The 14,111-nt window shown below is 45.4% G+C and overlaps 1 protein-coding gene across 13 annotated transcripts in view; it reads left to right on the forward strand.

Moving 5' to 3' along the window:
• Positions 1–14,111, forward strand: part of CLASP1 (cytoplasmic linker associated protein 1) — a 483,598-nt gene that overhangs the window by 238,786 nt on the left and 230,701 nt on the right. The gene's annotated exons all lie outside the window — the stretch shown is intronic.

A 14,111-nucleotide genomic window follows, 5' to 3' on the forward strand; every position in this document is an offset into this window, starting at 1 on the left:
TTAGCATGTTATATTTAGTAGGGTATCCAATTAGATGTGATAACCCATTTTCTCCCGTAAACCCGCAATCACGTGGTACAATTTTTGTGAACTAACTTTTCTCCCTCTCCTATTACATATATTTAGAGAAGACTTCGTAATTTTTCTCCAGATAAGTTTTCTCTAATTTTCGTTTTCTCGAGAAAAGAAATCTCCATAGTAAAACACTGGCTTTTCGCAAAAAACTATCCAATTACAAGCGAGCGAGAATTTTTCAGGGGTTTGGGCTTGTTTTATTAGCGATTTTTTTTTCACCACCTCTGAGCAGGTGATAAGTTGTGCAAAACCTCTATTTTTATCAAAAAATGTTGCGATGGTGCAGAACCACTGGAACAGCCTTACTTAATGACTAATTAGGCAAAAAACATTTTTAATTTAGCTTACCGTAATTTAACCAATAATGACATGTCATTTTTGGGGTGAAAAAGTGCAGGAAAATGGGATAGTTGATGTTGATCAGGTATATGGGGGTGATGTATGAGTAGGATAGATGTATTTAAGATTGCAGGTGTGTGTTAGAGGTATATTTTGAAGTTTTTTCAAAAACTGGCCTAAAATTACCCAAATATATACTTATATCTATTTTTTCACACCCCCCATCTAAATAGAACATTAATTTTGCTAGAAAACACAGTGAATACACTAAAGTGGAATAAATGTTTTCAGAAAAATTATGCAACATGGGAACTGTGTAGGCAAACAATGGAAACACGCTTGTCAATATGGTCCAAGGACTACGCCCCAGTAGCCCTTAAATACTGCGATAAGTTCCTACTCCCCAAACGCACAATTGGTTTGTATTCGGGAGATCTTTGCGGAAGCTCGCTTGCAATTGGATACTGCGAAAACTCCGAAACCGAATGTAGTCGTATTCTCGCAATGGCTGCGAAAACTAAATTATCGGGAGATTAGCGGAAAGTTTTCATCTAATTGGATACCCCCTTAACGCGTTGTGTGCAGTTGTAGAATTGTAGGATTGTATGTTTAAATTTATGGACTGCACAATTGTATTTTTGTATATTTGATTTATAAGGCTTTGCCATTTGGAGCATATTGTTCTGATAGGAAGTGTTAATAATAACAACTGCATCCTGAGATTAGCAAAAGCCTAATGTTAAGTTAAAACACGTTCTGTGAAATGCACACAAAGGGTCTCCCGTCTGTCTCTGTGTAAAATGCAGACCATAGAAGACAGCAGGTAATTTGTGAGAAAAACACTGTTGATGGTGTCATGATTTCCGGTACATGTGAGAAAGGTATAAGGTAATTATATTACTGTTTACACCACATACATAATTTAATTCTTTACAGTAAATATATCAAAGGATGGCTGCAATTGACCAGTTCCTGTGAAATTTAATTTTGTTAGACAGTTTCCTGATTTGTGTGATAAGGCCCCGATACACGGTGCTATGCCACCGTGCGAGGCGACAGGGGATCCATCGTCCGACTTATCGGTCGGTCCGCGCACACACAGTGTGATCGGGTGGCAGAACGCCCGATATGCCGGCTCCCCCCTCTCTCACTCGCATAGCAATCCATGGGATCGCACATCGCATCCCCTGATCTTATGGTTCTGCAGAAAGATCAGGGGGTGCGATGTACGACCCCACGGGAGCACACTCGGCCCGACATCAAGGCCATACACGTTGTGATATAGAAAGCAAATCGCACCAATCAGTCAGATCGCCTGCTTTATCGCCCCGTGTATGGGGGCTTTTAGTATTATAGGTATATGTGCAGAATTACCACCTGCTGTATTGTGTCCTCTTACTATAAGGGCTGATGAGGCTCTGTAAAATTGTACATCCTCTGACTATATTGAAAGGAGTAGACTTCTTTATCATCTTGTATGCTGTAACTGTCTGTGTAAAGACATATCCGTTGAGCCACTGGTTCCCAAACTGTGCACTGTAGCAGCCTGGGGTGACACTTGCTGGGGTGCCTCAGGTTGGCGGTCCAGCACCAAATCAAATGTATTTCTCGTCAATGTAATGTAAATATGTGGACAAACGAAGTGCAAACCTGTCCACCACCACATAACCAACCTAAGGATGAGAGCGAGGTAAGCACAATTTACTTCCCTAGTGGATGAAGGAGAAAAGTAGTAAAGTGAACACTGGAGGCTTCAGACATTGGGGTATAGACGGTGCTAAGTGGGAGCTGGCACTTTACATTTTTTAGTGTGGCTAGCTCCTCCCCCTCTATACCCCCCCCTACAAGCCCAGTCGTAAGGGGGGCATCCACTACACGATTTTAGCAGCGATTGAACGATAACGACGTCGTTATCGTTCAATCGTTTATAAATCGTGCAGTGTTTGGTCGTTAACGTTCAACGATGCGCGCTCCCGCTGGTCGTTTGATCGTCTCGTCAGTCGACTGAACATGCAGGTCAATTTCACTTGATCTATTAAAGATCGTTTGCAAATCGTTCAGACTGAAAGATAAAATTTCAAGGGAAAAATCATGGGAAAATCGTTTAGAGGTTGGACAGGGAGTCGATCGTCTAGTGGATGTGCCCCTTTAGTTTGTGCTTGAGGGGAACTAGTGTGTTGTTCACATTCTCCTCAGGATTTTAATAAATAGATTTAATAAATAGAGCGCTGTTGCACTGAAGAAAAAGAATACTACATTGATGGGAACAGACAGCAGCTGCACTGACTGTTTGCACCGATGGAGCTCCCGGGGGGACCCGCTCGCAACCTGACTACAGAGAACGGTCTGCATATAGGAGGTACCGCATGCCGCTGCTTGCAGCGCGCATAGCAGACCTTCATTTGTCAGCCAGCAGTGGAGCAGCATCGTAAGTATACCCTGGCTCCCCATCTAGCGGGGTAGCCAGCTTAACATAAGAGCGATATTTACAGCAGCAGGCTGCTCCAATTAGCGGGGCAGCCAAAACAAATCACTAGCAACAGCTAATGAAGCAGACATAGGGGGTCATTCAGACCCACTCGCGAGCGGCAGTACGCTCGCAAGTGGGTCGATGTTCCCCACTGCGCATGCGCACGACGGAGGGAGCTCCGTCGTGCGCATGCGCGAGACCCGGCGAGCTTCCCATCGCTCCGGGTCTCGCACCAAAGGGGGCGTGCTGTCGATGTTGATTGACAGCACGCCCCCTTTGGTGGGCGTGCCGGGGGCGTGCCTGCCAGACGGAGGCGTTCCCATGGGAACGCCTACCGTCTGAAGCCGGCCCCACTGACATCACTAGTGATGTCAGTGGGAGTGATTTTGGCTCTGATAGAGCCAAAATCACTCCAGGGCTTGTGGCTGGGAAACCCGACCGCAGGGTTTCCCTCGCAAGTCCGATGGTCGCGATGGTCAAGACCATCGCGACCATCTTTTTGGACGCTCGTATATGCTGTGGGTGGTGACCCACAGCTATACGAGCGTCCAGGAGGACGCTCCATTTTAATGGAGGAGGGCCCTGATTCAAAGCATGCGCTCTGGTCAGAGCGTCCGGCTCTGAATCAGGCCCATAGCGCGCATATAACTCAGTTTAGGTGCCTGGGGGGGTGGGGGGGAACGCGGAGGCTAGCTCCGGAGACCTGCTCGTTCTTCATAGCAGCCATCAGCGCTTCCCTCGAGAGTGCTGGCAGCCATTAACATAGAGGGACAGTCTGCTACATAAAGAATAAATGCTGCTACATGAAACTGAATGCCTACCCTTACTGTAAGTAGATAGTGGGGTTTAGGCTGGTCAGGAGAGCATTTAAGGCAATACTATTGCAATGGTTGCTTCCTTCTATGCCTAGCATTTTCTGCCACTGCTAGGAGCGCTATTAGGACAAGTGTGGCTCTCTCCTGCCTCTCTGTATATCAGTTTCTTCTTTTGACCTTTTATCACTACACTTTACTGTTGTTGTGGGGTCTGTATGTATCATGACTGAAAGGGGCACTAAGTCATCCCAAAAGTTATTTACCTGCGAAAAGTATGAATTTACAAGGGCAGTCATCTAACTCCCTAATGTGTGACAATCCTGAATTACAATCGTCAGGGACGTCCGATCCACCGTCTTAAATGACGCAGGTTACAATGTGCTCCATTGGCAGCATTACTGCCCCACAGCACGTTGGTTCGATTCCCACCAAAGCTAGTTGTGTGAAGTTTGTGTATTCTTCCCAAGTGCAGTACCTGGAGCAAATGTAGTCCCATCTCTCTGCTGAGCTGGAGGCGTCTCGGCAAAAAACAGGGGTCTACAGGTCAGCAGCTCTAGAAAAACCAGCATGGGCAGGGTCCTTAGCTGAATCCAAGGATGGGATCTCAAAAGCGTGACTATTTCCCGTACACAACTGGATCCTCTCCACAGGTCTCAAAGAGACTGTTGCCATCAGTCCTATCGGAGGAGAATATTCCAGTTTTCGTAGTGCGAATATGCCCCAAATTGGCCTAGAGAAATCCTATCCACCAGGTATTGTATTTGCACGACAGTCTATCTTTCTAAAGAAACAAAGACAAGCTTTTACAAATTCTCTTCTGATGTCAGCTTGGGAACAGATGTCCCGGTGGTGGTTATCCCTTTCCTACAGATAGTAGAAAATCTGGTGAGGCGCTCGAGTGGCTCACCTGATAAGGCAAGTACACCAGTGACAAGTCCGGGATGCCACTTTAAGTTTACTACCCCTACAGTAGACTATCTAGGAAGACTATGCTACCGGTTCCTGGGGCCACGCCTTTGAAAGAGAATACTCTCAAGCCCATTTATATGCAGGTGTCTGCGTCCTGCGATTGTAAGGGAAGCTTATTCTGTTAGCAATATAGGTGAAGTGGCGATTTACCTTGGAGAAATTGGCTGACGGTATGAGAGATTGACGTCCAAAGACGTTGGCAATATTTTCAGCTCTGGCGTTTTCGTCGCCTAGGGTGCTGTGGCTTAATCAATGACAGAATGCAAGAACGCTGTGTAGGCACTTTCATTCACGGGAAGTGTATTTATTGGGAACTAGATAAATGGTTTTCTCAAGCTTCCCTCTCTCCTGGGGGACCCCAGAATGGGAGCACGTCTTTGGGACTTCAGTGAAGTATGGATACAAGCTCGTTTTTCAGCTTCAACCTACACCTAGGTTTTTTTTACCAGTTTCCAATGACAGGAGTGTCGTTTTACATGAAGCAATAGACAGGCTTATATCCATGAGAGTGGTGGTCCAAGAAATCAGACCAGAAAGGGTTTTTACTCCAGTCTCTTCGTGGTTCCGAAGCCGAACAGCTCGGTCTGACCTATTCTGAACTTGACGGATCTCAATCCATCCCTAAGGATTTTCAAGTTCAGGATGGAGTTCCTTCAGTAGGTGTTTGCGGACCTAGACGAAGGCGAATTCATGATATCTCTAGATATCAAGGACGCCTACCTTCACACCCCTATCTGGCCGCCTCATCAGGTGTTTCTGAGATTTGCAGTTCGAAATTCACATTTCCATTTTCAGGCCTTTCCCTTCGGCTTATCATATAGCCATCAGGGTATTCAGTCATGGCTGTGATGATGAGTCTTCTTCCTGGGAATCAAGGGATCACTATTATCCTTTACCTGGATGATCTCCTCTGAAGACACATTCCAGGGACAAATTATTGCACATCACAGTGACTCCACAGCCCTTTCATTCGTCAAGGGTGGATCCTGATCTTTCCCTAGACCCATCTGCAACTGACGCAGAGGCTACAGTTTCTGGGAATGATCACGGACATTGTCAGAGGGTGTTCCTCCCTCAGAAAGAGGCAACTTCTTTTCAGGAGATAGTGAGAACGGTCCTTCGACATCAGTCAGGTGCATGTTTACATTTGACTCCTGGGGAAGATGGTTGCGGCATTCTCTGCAATTCCTTATGGGAGGACATTTCAGCTAGACCTCTTCTCAAACAAGATGCTGCTCATCCAGGTTGGCCAGCTTCCAAGCAGTCGCTGGCCCGTTGGATTTGTCTGACCCTCAGACAGACGTGTATGGCCTCATTTACTGTGCCTCCGCCTTATCTTACAGTACATCCCACATGCTCACTGGGATCCTCGATGGCGGCTACTTGCGGGGTTTACCATGGAGTGACTTTGCTGGGCGGCTACTTGATCTGGCCGGCATACCCTTATTCGTTTTTTTATAAATTACCATTGAGGCCTCTGCAGCCAAGTATGGTCGGTGTGTTTTGCAGGGTTGTCCGCTCTCTCCCGCCGTGATGGGAGGTATGGGACATCCCCACTGTCTGAAGCCTCCAGTGTCCCCTAGTGGATGAAGGAGAAAACAGGATTTTGGTACTTACCGATAAATCCCTTTCTCCAATTCCATAGGGGACACTTGATGCCCACCCTGTGCTGTTCCTTCCTGCCAGGGTTGAGATCATTTTATGTTATGATTGTTAGAGAACTGTTTGCAGTCTCTTCTCTTGTTGTGTTGCTGTTATTTCAACCTTCTAATATATTCTGTGTACTTGCTTTATCTTCTCCTCTTCCGTTTGTCTTTTTCTCGGCTCCCCTCGGGCACAGTTTCCTAAGACTGGGGTTGTAGGGGGGTATAGAGGGGGAGGAGCTAGTTACACAACAGAATTTAAAGGGCCAGCTCCCACTTAGCACGGTCTATACTCCAGTGTCCACTATGGAATTGGAGAAAGGGATTTATCGGTAAGTACCAAAATCCTGTTTACTAGATTTTTTTCTGAATCTCTCAATAACAAACTTAAACTTAGGGTGCTGTGACAACAATGCTGTTACTGTAGGGCGCTGTGATTCAAAAAAGTTTGGGAACCACTGCTTTGAGCAATGAACATTTATTTGCTTTATGCCACTTGCATCTGCTTGTAACCTGTGACCACCAGAATAGCTCAAAATGCAAGAAGCTTGTTCATTCACATTTGCAATTTTCTACTATTTGATACATTCAGCCATTTTTGTTTTTTCGCATCTACATTTTTTTTTTTTACTGCTATATACATCAGCATCCACCAGCATTGCTTAAACACAACAGTAAAACAATACCAATTCTGGTGTGGTATGTAGCACTAGGTTTTTTTATTTATTTATTAACAGTCATTTATATAGCACCAGATATTCTGTTGCACTTTACAATTAAGACCAAAACCGTAATATATATCGAGACTAGGTAATAGACAGGTGAGAGGGCTGTGCTCACAAGGAAATAGGAATTTGATACATGAGTACTATACATTGCAAATGCTCCAGCCAGATAGCAAGTGTTCTTTTTGGGCTACATAATCCAGTCACACAGCAACATCTTATCAATATTTCCAATTTGAGGCTTGGATACCTTGAATTTTCAGCAGCTCTGACCAGTCACATAGTCATACCAGGTGCATAGGAATTTGTTGATGATGGTCTGGGATCAGAGGGTTGTATGAGTGTAGAAAGAGAAAATATGTATTGTCTGTTAATAAATTTTGTATAGGAGTAATCCAGGGGCGGATTGGGCCACTGAGACTGCGGGAAAGTTCCCACTGGTCTGGTCCCCTCTCCCCCTCTGCTGGGCCGGTCCCCTGTAACCCGCGGACGGCGGCTCTAACGGCCGCTACCGTGATACGGAGCTCAGCTACAAACGGGTAGCGGTCATGAATGAGCTTCTGAGCATGTGCAGAAGCTCATTCAGTAGTGAAATGGCTGAGGGAGGGCTGCTGTGAATGCCGAGCAGCAAAAGCTCCTCCCATGGGGCATTGCGGAGCACGTGAGGTACACCTCACGGCGCCGCCTCCAACAGTCACCATCAGTCCAGAGCAGCAGGAGCCGGGAAGTGGCAGGGCTGTTCCAGGACTGGAACGAGCGGCCGCTACTGGACTGGCAGTGACACGTTGTGAGTCACAACTTATCCACATGATGCAACATATAACATCACTTAAATCACTACCACAACTTGTGGGATGTGAAGTGTGTATATATACTGTGTATGTACCGTGCCTTGCAAAAGTATTCACCCCCTTGGCTTTTTACCTTTTTTTGTTACATTACAACCTGTTTTGTTTTTTTAATCTGAATTTAATGTGATGGATCTGCACAAAATAGTCTAATTTGGTGAAGTGAAATAAGAAACATATACTGTATATAAAAAGAGAATCTTTATAAATTAAATTCTGAAAATTGGCATGTGCATATGTAATCACCCCCTTTGCTATGAAGCCGCTCAAAAGTTCTGGTGCAACCAATTACCTTCAAAAGTCACATAATTAGTGAAATGAAGTCCACCTGGGTGAAATCTAAGTGTCACATGATCTGTCAGTATAAACACACCTTTTCTGAAAGGCCCCAGAGGCAGCAACACCACTAAGCAAGAGGCATCACACCATGAAGACCAAGGAGCTCTCCAAACAAGTCAAGGACACAGTTGTCGAAGAGTACAATTCTAGGTTGGGTTATAAAAAAATATCCAAGTCTTTGATGAGCCCCCGGAGCACCATCAAATCCATCATTATCAAATGGAAAGAACATGGTACCACAATAAGCCTGCCAAGAGAGGGACGCCCACCAAAACTCACAGACCGGGCAAGGAGGGTATTAATCAGAGAGGCAGCACAGAGACCAAAGGTAACCCTGAAGGAGTTCCACAGCAGAGACTGGTGTATCTGTGCATGTGACCACAATAAGCTGTACACTCCATAGAGCTGGGCTTTATGGAAGAGTGGCCAGAAAAAAAGTCATTACTTAGTGATAAAAATAAGAAGATACGATTTGAGTTTGCCAAAAGGCATGTGGGCGACTCCAAATGTATGGAGGGAGGTGCTCTGGTCAGATGAGACTAAAATTGAACTTTTCGGCCACCAAGGAAAACGCTATGTCTGGCGCAAACCCAACACATCCCATCCCAGTCTGCCTGTGATTTGAGACTGGGACGGAGGTTCACCTTCCAGCAGGTTAATGACCTGAAGCATATTGCTAAAGCAACACTCGAGTGGTTTAAGGGGAAACATTTAAATGTGTTGGAATGGCCTAGTCAAAGCCCAGATCTCAATCCAATTGAGAATCTGTGGTCAGACTTGAAGATTGCTGTTCACAAGCGGAAACCATCCAACATGAAGGAACTGGAGCAGTTTTGCCTTGAGGAATGGGCAAAAATCCCAGGGGCAAGATGTAGCAAGCTCATAGAGACTTATCCAAAGCGACCTTGCAACTGTAATTGCCGCAAAAGGTGGCTCGACAAAGTACTGACTTTAGGGGGGTGAATAGTTATACACGCTGAAGTTTTCTGTTATGTTGCCTTAAATGTTGTTTGATTCACAATATTAAAAAAAAAAAACACAACTTCACAGTTGTAGGCATGTTCTGTGAATGAAATGATGCACACCTTCAAACAATCCATTTTAATTCAAGGTTGTGAGGCAACAAACCATGAAAAGTGCAAAGGGGGGTGAATACTTATGTAAGGCACTGTATGTATGTGTGTGTGTGTGTGTGTATATATATATATATATATATATATATATATATACATACACACTGTATACATAAATATATTTAAGGTGTCCTATGTGTTTACAAAATGTTAAAAGGGAATAGGTCCCAGTCTAATTGCTTTAGGTGAAACCACCGTATCAGTCCTAGCATGGACCAAAGAATTTTGTTGCTGGAGTCTTTCCCAGTAATTTACCCGAATCCAGTTACGCCACTACTCCAAGCGTGGCTTGGCGTTGTGACGTACCGCACCTTAACCCTCCCCCTAGTGCCTAACCTTAAGCCTAATACTTACCGTCTGGATTGTGGTACTGGTATTATGAGCGCAGGCATCCTGACCCCCAGGGTGTCAACTACATCCCCTCTGTATGAATCTATTATACTTGTTGTGGTTTCAACCACATATTGGTACGCATGCCGTTTTTAAGTGTTTTATGATTGCAATAAATTATTTTACGATTTGATGCACAATGTGGCGCCCCCTTCTTGTGCTTTAATTTTATAATATATAATAGTTGTGCCCAACTCAAAATCAGGCCCTATCAGGAGGAATCCTGCCCCCCTCGATAGTTCCCACCCCCTCATCAGACCCCACGCTAAATACAGCTGCTTCCAGAAATTTTCCGGGCTGGTTTTCAATCCCAATCCGCCCCTGGGGTAATCAAATAGAATAGAGGAGTGTTAATTGAGTAGAATAGTCTAGGGATGTTAAGTGGGTGGTTTAGGAAATTTATAAGTTTGGTGGCAAGATTTCAGGGAACGCTTGGAGGTTTGCCCTAGAAATGTCCTGAACTGGGAATGGCTAATGAGAATGGATAAGAGACTCAGATCTTGCGTACTGCAGAGTGGTCAAGTTAGGAGATATTTTAAGACAAGTTATGATAAGAATGTGATGTAATATGGTTGATGCCCTTGAATGGCAGAAGTAAATTATATTCGCTTCAATAATGTAGAGACTGACAGAGCGGATAAGTAGAACAGTATTATTTGAGGAAATCTTTTAGCCACTGCATTCCTGATGGTTTGAGTACAATGACGATTGTGAGACCTTGATATGCGCAGGATCTGTACTACTCATGTGCAGGTCCCCCTCTGCAAGATCGCTTGCAGTTCCCCAAAGCCGCAACCTGATTGACAGGCTGCTGCTTTTTGGGCGGGGCAGGCCTCTGTTCCAGATAACGAGGGTAGCCCTGCCCTCCTTCTGGAGCGCCCTGCCCTTACCTCGCATCGCCCCGCTAAAACAGCTGTCTTCACCCGCGGGTCGCAATGTCCCACGGGTGGGGAAATGTGCGGTGACCCAGTCACTGCCGGTGAATAGACGCCGGGCACATGTGCCCAGCATCTATTCCTTTCAGCAGTGCTTGGGGGCTGCCCGGCGTGTCCGTAAGTGCCGACCATGCCCCCAAGAGTGACGAAAAGGGGACGCGTCTTATAGACACGCCCCCTTTTCAATGGCCACACCCCTTTTCAGAAGCGCGCGCCAAAGGAGCTAGAGTGAACACTACGGGGGCGTAGGTAAAATTAAGTTAGGTACAAATTACACGATGTGTACCCAGCACAATCTCATGAGTGACGGGACCCGGCGGGGTGCCGGCATCAGCAAGTGCATACACACTTGCTGATGCAACTAGCAACGGAGCGACGGCACGCAGCATGGCATCGCTAGCTACATCCTCAGATCTTTCTGCATGTACAAAAGATCTGAGGATGCAACGGACGACCCATGGGAGCGCACGTAAACACTGGACGATATGAACAATTTGTTGATCCGATGCGTCGGAATCGGCCAAATCACCCAAGATATTGTCTAATGCACATGTTCTCAAACTCTGTCCTCAGGACCCCAAACAGTGCATGTTTTCCAGGAGAGAATCACAAGTGAAATAATTAGCTCCACCTGTGGATCTTTTAAAATGTGTCAGTGAGTAATGAGTACACCTGTGCAACTGCTGGGTGGCCTGGAAAACATGAACTGTGTGGGGTCCTGAGGACAGAGTTTGAGAACCACTGGTCTAGTGTGTAGGGGCCTTAAGAGGAGGATAATATCTTTTAGGTGCCATAAAGTGTATGCAACTCTGGGCATAGGCTTCATCTTCAGTTGTTGATCAACTGAAGAAAAGGTGCCCAGGGGTGCAAGGAAGAAGTTGGTTGTTGGTTGAGCAAGAGGATACCATTTCATGTCATATCTATTAATCATGTTCAGAGCCGGCCTCCTGGCCGCTCGCTAGGCTGTGGGTGACCACCCACCGCTTTAGCGAGCGGCCAGGTTGATCGGGGCTTGTGACGAGACCCTTGTGGTAGGGTCTCGTCTACCGCAAGCCCCAGTGAGCTTTCGGCTCTATTAGAGCCGGAAGCTCACCACTGACATCACTAGTGATGTCAGTGATGTCAGTGGGGCCGCCCCCAAATGGCAGGTGTTCCGTCGGGAGCGCCTCCGTTTGGCCAGCCACCCCCCCCCCCCCCGCCTACAAAACGGTGCGAGCTGACGATCACCATCGACAGCCGCCCCTTTTGTAGTGAGCCCTGGAGCTGGAGAATTTCTCTCTCGCTCCGGGGCTTGCGCAGTGCGGCCACTGAGCGAGCACAGGGCCTCAACATCGACCCGCTTGCGAGCGCATAGGCGCTTGCGAGCGGGTCTGAATGAGACCCAAAGTACAATAACAATGTCGTAGGCTAATTTGCGACTAAGAAAAATGGACTCTAGTATGTGTGGCTGTGGTAGGGAATTTAATAGAGGGAGATGTATCAAATACTGTAAAGAGGGCAAGTAGAGAACTTGCTCATAACAACCCAACCAATAAGTTTCTAGCTATCATTTATCTGTTATATTATGTAAAAGTAATCTGGTTGCTATGGGCAACTTTTCCACTTGTCCTCTTTTAAAAGGCTTGCTACATCTCCCTTAAACTCGGGGCACACTACACGATTTGTCTTGCAATCATGGTACCTGCGACCTTTCTGCACGACTATTGTGCACTGTGTACTACAGGGGCAGCGCAGACTGCGTAATGGTTAGCATCACTGCCTCACAGCACTGATATCTTCGTTTGGTTACCACTACGGCCCTAACTGTGTGGAGTTTGTATGTTCTTTCTGTGCTTGCGTGGGTTTTTCTGGGTACTCTGGTTTCTTCCCACACTTTAAAAATGTACTGGTAGGGTTATTGGCTACCAACAAAATTAACCCTAGTGTGCATGTCATAGGGATGTGATGAGAATGGCCACATTTTCTCTGTGAAGCGCTGCAGAATATGTGTGCACTATATCAATAACTGGTAATAAATATATACTTCCAATCTGTCAGCTTTACACATTGTTTACCGTGTTGTCTTATCTGATGTGATGCACCTCAGATGCGACCGTGCGATGTAGAGTACACACAGGTGTCGTTCACAACGTTTGCACAGTGTTCATGCTGGGACACATGATCACACCATCGGAAGGACAGATGATTGGCGCATGGTTCAGGTGTGTACCCAGCTTAAGACTTTAAGGGGGCTTTTCAAATGTTTTATATGGCACCTAAATTGATGGGCGCCAGAATTCAATTGTTGCTCCGTTTGGGTGTGCATAGCTGCGGTTAGACACATTTCTGCCTCCTGAGAAGGCGAGCAAAAATGTGCAATAAGTCGGCGGTTTGGACACCCAAAGCAGGACTTTAGACAGGGTTAGTTGCTATATGTGTCAAAACCCCATTATTTTCAGCACGCACATATGTGGCATGGGAGCCCAAATGGAGTAACAGTTGAATTGGTCCTTTGGGTGCCCATTGCGTTTGGGCAGCCAAAAAAAAATTGAACTGCCCCCTCAGCTCCAATGGGGCAGGGACTGAGATGAGTGACCTAGATTAGCAAATGAGTATGCCCAAGATGGCTGCATAATATGTGAAGCGCTTTGAGTCCTATGGGAGAATAGTCCTATATAAATAATAATAATAATTTTATTTATATAGCGCTTTTCTCCTAAAGGACTCAAAGTGCTTTACATTTGCCTTTACAGTACAAAACACAAAATAAGCTTAAACATGGGACATTCGTGAAATGCTTGGGTGAACAGGTAAGTCTTGAGTCTATTTTTGAAGGAAATAAGAATTATTGTCTTGGGCATTGATGGTAGTTGTTGTATTTGGTGTGGAATGGTTGAAAATAGATTTAAATATATAAAAAATTTGTTGGGGTTTAGAAGCCTGAACAGAGTTGAGAGATTGGAAGTACTACCGCTCTCACCTATGTTTAATGATATTTCTGCATTGGTAATGCATACTTCTATAGCAGTGGTTCTCAACCTCAACCCTTGAGTTTTCTTAACAGGTCCTGTTTTGAGGATTTCTGTCTGTGGAAGCAGGTGGGATGATTACTGAACCAGCAAAAAAGATGAACTCACCTGTGCATGATTGGTACTTTCATACTGTATTTCAGAACCCCTGTTCTATAGTATTTCTTGTGTGTTTAGACATATCTTGAGAAGTGTGTGTATTATATGTGGTGTAGTCAATGCAAAGCTTATAATTAGTATTAGTGGTACATGTTGGCAGCTTCCTAATTTTGACTGAAATAGAGATGTACAGATTGGGTAATGTTTTGGCTTAAGATGCCCTCCATTTGCTTTTTACTTTATTTTGGAATCCATTTTCTGGAGATGTCTGCAACATACTGTCTGGTGAAATGTGCTTTCTGGTAATAAATGTCTTGGTAATG

The sequence above is a fragment of the Taudactylus pleione genome, unplaced genomic scaffold (genome assembly GCF_031769625.1).
Source record: "Taudactylus pleione unplaced genomic scaffold, aTauple2 ptg000138l, whole genome shotgun sequence".
Lineage (NCBI taxonomy): Eukaryota > Metazoa > Chordata > Amphibia > Anura > Myobatrachidae > Taudactylus > Taudactylus pleione.